Raw genomic sequence first — 7,956 nt, forward strand, 5'->3', positions numbered from 1 at the left:
GTGAGGGCGAGTCAGCAGCACCTGTGAACGTTTCAGATGTCGTCCTGCCTCTGGGAATTTACCCTAAAGATATACCTCCCCGCGTGTAAAATGTAGGCAAAGGGTTATTCATTGCAGCACCGTGCAGATTAGCCAATGATTGGAAACCAAGTGTTCATCAGTCAGAGACGGATTGGAGATGATAAATGAAACACGGAGCTGTAACGGTGAACGAGGAGCCTCTCTGCTCGGACCAGGGAGGTGTCCGCGGCCCTGCTCCAGCCGGGGTGCAGGGCGCCTCTGAGGGGCACGGCAGTGCAGGCAAGGGCAAGAAGGACCCTTCAGGGTGAGGGGTCACGTGGGTGCGTCCTGTGCAGAAATTCAGAGCTGCGCCCCTACGATCAGGCGACCTGAGGCCTATGCGTGGTTCACCTCAATGAAAAAACAGAAAATCATCTTCCCACTCATGCTCTCCATCCTGGCAGAGCCCTCTCCCCTTCTCATTTATTATCTTAACATTTTGCTTTGAAACAACGACTGATTCACAGAAAGCTGCAAAGACGTGTCTAGGTCGGTCCCTTGCATAACTGCCGCACAGTATCAATTCCAGGAGTTTGACAGTGATCAGGTCCACAGAGTTCCCAGTTTTCTCCTGTTCTACACATCCGTGTGTATACACATATGTGTGTGTGTGTGTGTGTGTGTGTGTGTGTACGCGCGCACGCAGTTCTATGCAGCATTATCCCGTGTGCAGCTTCCTGTAAGCGCCACCACGTCGAGATCCGAGATCCGTAACGCGGTCTCTCAGGATCCCCCCTCCCACGCCGACCCCTCCCCCCTTCCCTGATCCTGGAAACAGGCATCTTCTCTCCAGCGCTACGATTGGGTCACCTCAGGAATGTCCTGTAAGTGGAACACCCCGCACCTGACCTTTCTTCCTCAGCCTAATTCCCTGGAGGAGCATCCAGTTGACTCCTTTCCGCCGGGGGCGGTGCTCCAGGGCTCGGGGACCGGCTTGTTTCACCGTCGCCCACGGGGGCACCTTTGGACAGCCTCCGGCTTCAGTGATGGTGAATCAGCGGCCACCCACGCGTGTGCACAGACTCTGCGTGACGTCGGGATGAACGCCCGAGGGTGGGTGCGCTGGCTGGGTGGTGTGGTGAGTCCTCTCCTATTGTGTTCGAGCCGTTGTACATACTGGGGTCTGTTTGGTGTAAGTGCTGCAAACTCTTTGCTCCCATTTACATGGCACAGGAGTTCGCAGAATCTGAGGATGTGCACAGGCAGCCACGGTGCTTTGCGAGCACTGCTCTTTCCAGGCTCGACGGCGAGCTGGCTGTGAGTGAGCCCCACGGGTGCTGAGTCCAGAGAGAGGACCCCTTCGCGTACTGACCTAGGTGTGCCTAGGCGTGGGACATTCAGGACCTGCTGGTACCAAGCAGGTGTCAGAGGGCTGCCTCTCCCAGGTTGTCAGTGACCAAGCGAAGTGGGTCTTTTGACTACTTCCCTTGCAAGCAGCTTGTTGCATGACAATCTCTGTAAAGACCCTATTTCCGAATACAGTTACATCCTGAGATCCTGGGAGTTGGGGCTTCAACAGGAATTTGGGGGCCACGATTCAACCCATACTGCCTTGGCCTCCTCTTCCCAGCACAGGAAGGATGTCTGCCGGTTGTCCAGCCAGGCTCTCCTGTGCCGGCCCCTCATGCCTGATGTGAAGGTGGTAATGTCTCTGAGCTGCATCTCTGCTTTGCCACAGACCCTGTGTGCACCCACCAGACAGGGGAGCATTTTTCTTTAATGAGGCTGGTGGGCTAGTTACCTCTGGACAGGGCCTTTCTTTTCCAAATCAATAAGCATTTCTTAAATACTTTTAAGTGACTAGGGTCACTGTTGAGAAGCTACATGATACAGAAAAGTCGGAAAGGACAAAACCACTTTCATCCTACTACTTAAAGATAATTACTGCAAATACATAAATTATTTTCTTCCATTATGTATACTGGATTGTATTTTCTTTCTACAGTTATAATCATACTTTGAGTTACATATTTTTTAAAACTATAGAATTCGTATCAGCAGAATTAGTTGTGAATGAACTCCACTTTTTAGGCCTATAGAAAGACCTGGATCACATCAAGTGCCCAGTGAATATAAACTACACCGTTTCCATCTACTTAGGTGCAAAATACCTTAGAAACTAGGTTTTTATTTTCACCAACGACACCGACTCGGCCCCCACACTTGCTTCCCTCTTGTGATCACCTGTTCTCAGATTTCCTTTCTCAACTGTGCAAATTAACATCCTCCGCATGCCCAAAGGTCATGTTTAACAATGTTCACATCTTACAGAAGATATTCACCAAAGTTTACTTTTTACTTCGGATTTGCTTCAGTAACATTTCCTTCCACTGAAGGATTCCACTGAATCCTTCCCATCATCTCCCCACCGGCAGAGGTGCCCACGTGGAACCCCGTCATGATAAACTCCGCAGGTGGTGCATTACCTCCGTTTTACAGATGAGAACCCCGAGGCTCAGGAGGCATCAAGGACCTGCTGAGGCCACACAGTTAGGGCAGCACGGTGCTGGCGTCTGAACGCCCACCCGAGACACTGCAAAGCCAAGTCCCCTCCTGTTGTCCACGCCACCGCTGCCCGAGACAAGCGGGGCCCTGCTTGCCTCTCTGAACACACAGTGAGAGAGGAGAGCAATGCTAAACCATTTTGCATTTCGCGCCAAACGTTGGGTCACCAGGGAGGAGGTCTGGACCTTCACACGCAGCCCCGTCTGCAGCCAGACGCTCTGCGCACATGCGCACATGCACTCCATCAGGTGCCGGGCAAGGTGACGCTCCAGCGCCGTGGACCCGCCCGATGGTGCGCAGCCAACCTGACTCTTTCCATTATTGTAAGTTCGCACATTTAAAACAAAGCAAAATGGGGATTTGATGCAGGACTTCGACAGGACTGGGGGAAACAGAGACTTCACTCTTGGAGTGCACACACAAAGTAGTGTGTGCATCAGGGCCTGGGGGAAGGAGCAGTGACCCCACAGGAGACTGAACCAGACCTACCTACTCGTGTTGGAGGGTCTCTTGCAGAGGCGGGGTGGGGGTGGCTGTGGCTCACTGCGGGGACAAGGACACTGGCAGCAGAAGTTCTGGGAAGTACTCCTTGGTGTGAGCCCTCCCGGAGTCCACCATTAGCCCCACCAAAGAGCCCAGGTAGGCTCCAGTGCTGGGTCACCTCAGGCCAAACAACCAACAAGGAGGGAACTCTGCCCCACCCATCAGCAGACAAGTGGATTAAAGTTTTACTGAGCTCTGCCCACCAGAGCAACACCCAGCTCTACCTACCACCAGTTCTTCCCATCAGGAAGCTTGCACAAGCCTCTTAGATAGCCTCATCCACCAGAGGGCAGACAGCAGAAGCAAGAAGAACTACAGTCCTGCAGCCTGTGGAATGAAAACCACATTCACAGAAAGATAGACAAAATGAAAAGGCAGAGGACTATGAACCAGATGAAGGAACAAGATAAAACCCCAGAAAAACAATTAAAATGAAGTGGAGATAGGCAACCTTCCAGAAAAAGAATTCAGAATAATGATAGTGAAGATGATCCAGGACTCAGAAAAAGAATGGAGGCAAAGATCGAGAAGATGCAAGAAATGTTTAACAAAGACCTAGAAGAATTAAAGAACAAACACCTAGATGAATTAAAGAACAAACAAACATAGATGAACAATACAATAACTGAAATGAAAAATAAACTAGAAGGAATCAATAGCAGAAAAACTGAGGCAGAAGAACGGTTAAGTGACCGGGAAGACACAATGGTAGAATTCACTGTTGCAGAACAGAATAAAGAAAAAAGAATGAAAAGAAATGAAGACAGCCTAAGAGACCTATGGGACAACATTAAACACAACAACATTCGCACTATAGGGGTCCCAGAAGGAGAAGAGAGAGAGAAAAGACCTGAGAAAATAAAGATCAGAGCAGAAATAAATGAAATAGAAACAAAGAAAACAATAGCAAAGATCAATAAAACTAAAAGCTGGTTCTTTGAGAAGATAAACAAAATGGATAAACCTTTAGCCAGACTCATCAAGAAAAAGAGGGAGAGGACTCAAATCAATAAAATTAGAAATGAAAAAGGAGAAGTTACAACGGACACCACAGAAATACAAAGCATCATAAGAGACTACTACAAGCAACTCTATGCCAATAAAATGGACAACCTGGAAGAAATGGACAAATTCTTAGAAAGGCATAATCTTCCAAGACTGAACCAGGAAGAAATAGAAAATATGAACAGACCAATCACAAGTAATGAAATTGAAACTGTGATTAAAAATCTTCCAACAAACAAAAGTCCAGGACCAGATGGCTTCACAGGTGAATTCTATCAAACATTTAGAGAGGAGTTAACACCCATCCTTCTCAAACTCTTCCAAAAAATTGCAGAGGAAGGAGCACTCCCAAACTCATTCTATGAGGCCACCATCACCCTGATACCAAAACCAGACAAAGATACTACAAAAAAAGAAAATTACAGACCAGTATCACTGATGAATATAGATGCAAAAATCCTCAACAAAATACCAGCAAACAGAATCCAACAACACGTTAAAAGGATCATACACCATGATCAAGGGGGATTTATCCCAGGGATGCAAGGATTCTTCAATATACACAAATCCATCAATGTGATGCACCATATTAACAAACTGAAGAATAAAAATCATATGATCATCTCAATAGGTGCAGAAAAAGCTTTTGACAAAATTCAACACCCATTTATGATAAAACTCTCCAGAAAGTGGGCATAGAGGGAGCCTACCTCAACATAATGAAGGCCATATATGACAAACCCACAGCAAACATCATTCTCAATGGTGAAAAACTGAAAGAATTTCCTCTAAGATCACTAACAAGACAAGGATGTCCACTCTCGCCACTATTATTCAACATAGTTTTGGAAGTCCTAGCCATGGCAATCAGAGAAGAAAAAGAAATAAAAGGAATACAAATTGTTAAAGAAGAAGTAAAACTGTCACTGTTTGCAGATGACATGATACTATACATAGAGAATCCTAAAGATGCCACCAGAAAACTACTAGACTAATCAATGATTTTGGTAAAGTTGCAGGATACAAAATTAATGCACAGACATCTCTTGCATTCCTATACACTAACAATGAAAGATCAGAAAGAGAAATTAAGGAAACAATCCCATTCACCATTGCAACAAAAAGAATAAAATGCCTAGGAATAAACCTACCTAAGGAGGTAAAAGACCTGTACTCAGAAAACTATAAGACACTGATGAAAGAAATCAAAGATGACACAAACAGATGGAGAGATATACCATGTTCTTGGATTGGAAGAATCAATATTGTGAAAATGACTATACTACCCAAGACAATCTACAGATTCAATGCAATCCCTATCAAATTACCAATGGCATTTTTTACAGAACTAGAACAAAAAATCTTAAAATTTGTATGGAGACGCAAAAGACCCCACATAGCCAAACCAATCTTGAGGGAAAAAAACGGGGCTGGAGCAATCAGACTTCCTGACTTCAGACTATACTACAAAGCTACAGTAATCAAGACAATATGGTACTGGCACAAAAACAGAAATATAGATCAATGGAACAGGATAGAAAGCCCAGAGATAAACTCATGCACCTATGGTCAACTAGTCTATGACAAAGGATATACAATGGAGAAAAGACAGTCTCTTCAATATGTGGTGCTGGGAAAACTGGACAGCTACATGTAAAAGAATGAAATTAGAACACTCCCTAACACCATACACAAAAATAAACTCAAAATGGATTAAAGACCTAAATGTAAGACCAGACACTATAAAACTCTTAGAGGAAAACATAGGAAGAACACTCTTTGACATAAATCACAGAAAGATCTTTTTTGATCCACCTCCTAGAGAAATAGGAATAAAGACAAAAATAAACAAATGGGACCTAATAAAACTTAAAAGCTTTTGCACAGCAGAGGAAACTACAAACAAGACAAAAAGACAACCCTCAGAATGGGAGACAATATTTGCAAACGAATCAACGGACAAAGGATTAATCTCCAAAATATATAAACAGCTCATGCAGCTCAATATTAAAAAAACAAACAACCCCATCAAACAATGGGCAGAAGACCTAAATAGACATTTCTCCAAAAAAGACATACAGATGGCCAAGAGGCACAAGAAAAGCTGCTCAACATCACTAATCATTAGAGAAATGCAAATCAAAACTACAATGAGGTATCACCTCACACCGGTTAGAATGGGCATCATCAGAAAATCTATAAACAATAAATGCTGGAGAGGGTGTGGAGAAAAGGGAACCCTCTTGCACTGTTGGTGGGAATGTAAGTCGATATAGTCACTATGGAGTACAGTATGGAGGTTCCTTAAAAAACTAAAAATAGAATTACCATATGACCCAGCAATCCCATTACTGGGCACATACCCAGAGAAAACCATAATTCAAAAAGATACATGCATCCCAGTGTTCATTGCAGCACTATTTACAATAGCCAGGTCATGGAAGCAACATAAATGCCCATCGACAGACGAATGGGTAAAGAAGATGTGGCACATATATACAATGGAATATTAGCCATAAAAAGGAACGAAATTGGGTCATTTGTAGAGACGTGGATGGACTTAGAGACCTTCATACAGAGTGAAGTAAGTCAGAAAGAGAAAAACAAATATCGTATATTAACGCATATATGTGGAATACAAAACAAATATCGTGTATTAACGCATATATGTGGAAACAAATATCGTATATTACGCATATATATGGTACAGATGAACTGGTTTGCAAGGCAGAAATAGAGACACAGATGTAGAGAACAAACGTATGGACACCAAGTGGGGCAAGCGGGGCAGGGATGGTGGTGGGATGAACTGGGAGATTGGGACTGACATATATACACTAATATGTATAAACTAGATAACTAATAAGAACCTGCTGTATAAAAAAATAATAAAATAAATAAAGCAAAATGACTAGAAAAGAGAATAAATCAATCCATGTATGCCTATAAAAAAACCTTGAGGACTTGATTTTCTTTTTAACAGAACAGATGGTTGGTGACCATGGAGTCAATACTAACACATTTCAGAATTTCAGCCCAACTCCAGGCAGGGAGAAATGGGTAGCTGTGCGGAGAAACACAGAAGGGGTATTTTAAGGAATCCATATATTCCTGAAGTTTAGGTCCAAGAGGAGGCTGATCTGAAATGAGCTGAGACAAGAAGATAATGGTTTTGTCCACACGCCACAGAAGGTAAACGTTTTGGGGAAGAAACCAGATCAAACCAGACAGGATGGCGGTGGCTAAGGGTGTGGGTTCTGAGAAAGGCCGCCTGGTCTGACGCTGCCTACAGCGCTTGTTGGCTGCGTGGCCCCAGGTGAGTTATTCACCTCCCGTATCTCTGCCCCTTTCCCTGTGAAATGCCGGTGGTCCTGACAGATGCCAGTGGGGCTGTGAGTAGTACAGTCCCCACCAGGACATGTACGGGCCTCTGGCATCGTAGGGGCGCCACAGAGGTCACTCCTACCAGCCAGCTGCAGCCCAGGGCACTGGTGCTGCGTGTCTGTGACAGATCCGGGTTCACCTGAGGACACAGCCCATCAAAATGCTTCCTGGACCAAACAAAGAGCCTGAATCTGATTAAGTCTCTAGGCCTGTGCTTTTAAAAAGTATGTAAAATTAAATTACTCAGAATGAAAGTAGACTAAATATTCAGTTCCTCAGCGGCACCAGCCACGTTTCCAGGGCTCAGGAGCCACACGTGGCTGGTGGCTGCTGCAGGAGGCAGCGCTGATGCAGAACAATCCCGTCTTTGCAGAAAGTTCCACTGGACAGCCTTGTTCTGGAAAAGACGATCAGTTTACGGAAGAGCCAGGGGACGGAGAATCATGCCAATGCCACCAG

This window comes from Eubalaena glacialis, chromosome 16 (genome assembly GCF_028564815.1).
Source record: "Eubalaena glacialis isolate mEubGla1 chromosome 16, mEubGla1.1.hap2.+ XY, whole genome shotgun sequence".
NCBI classification, from domain to species: Eukaryota; Metazoa; Chordata; class Mammalia; order Artiodactyla; family Balaenidae; genus Eubalaena; species Eubalaena glacialis.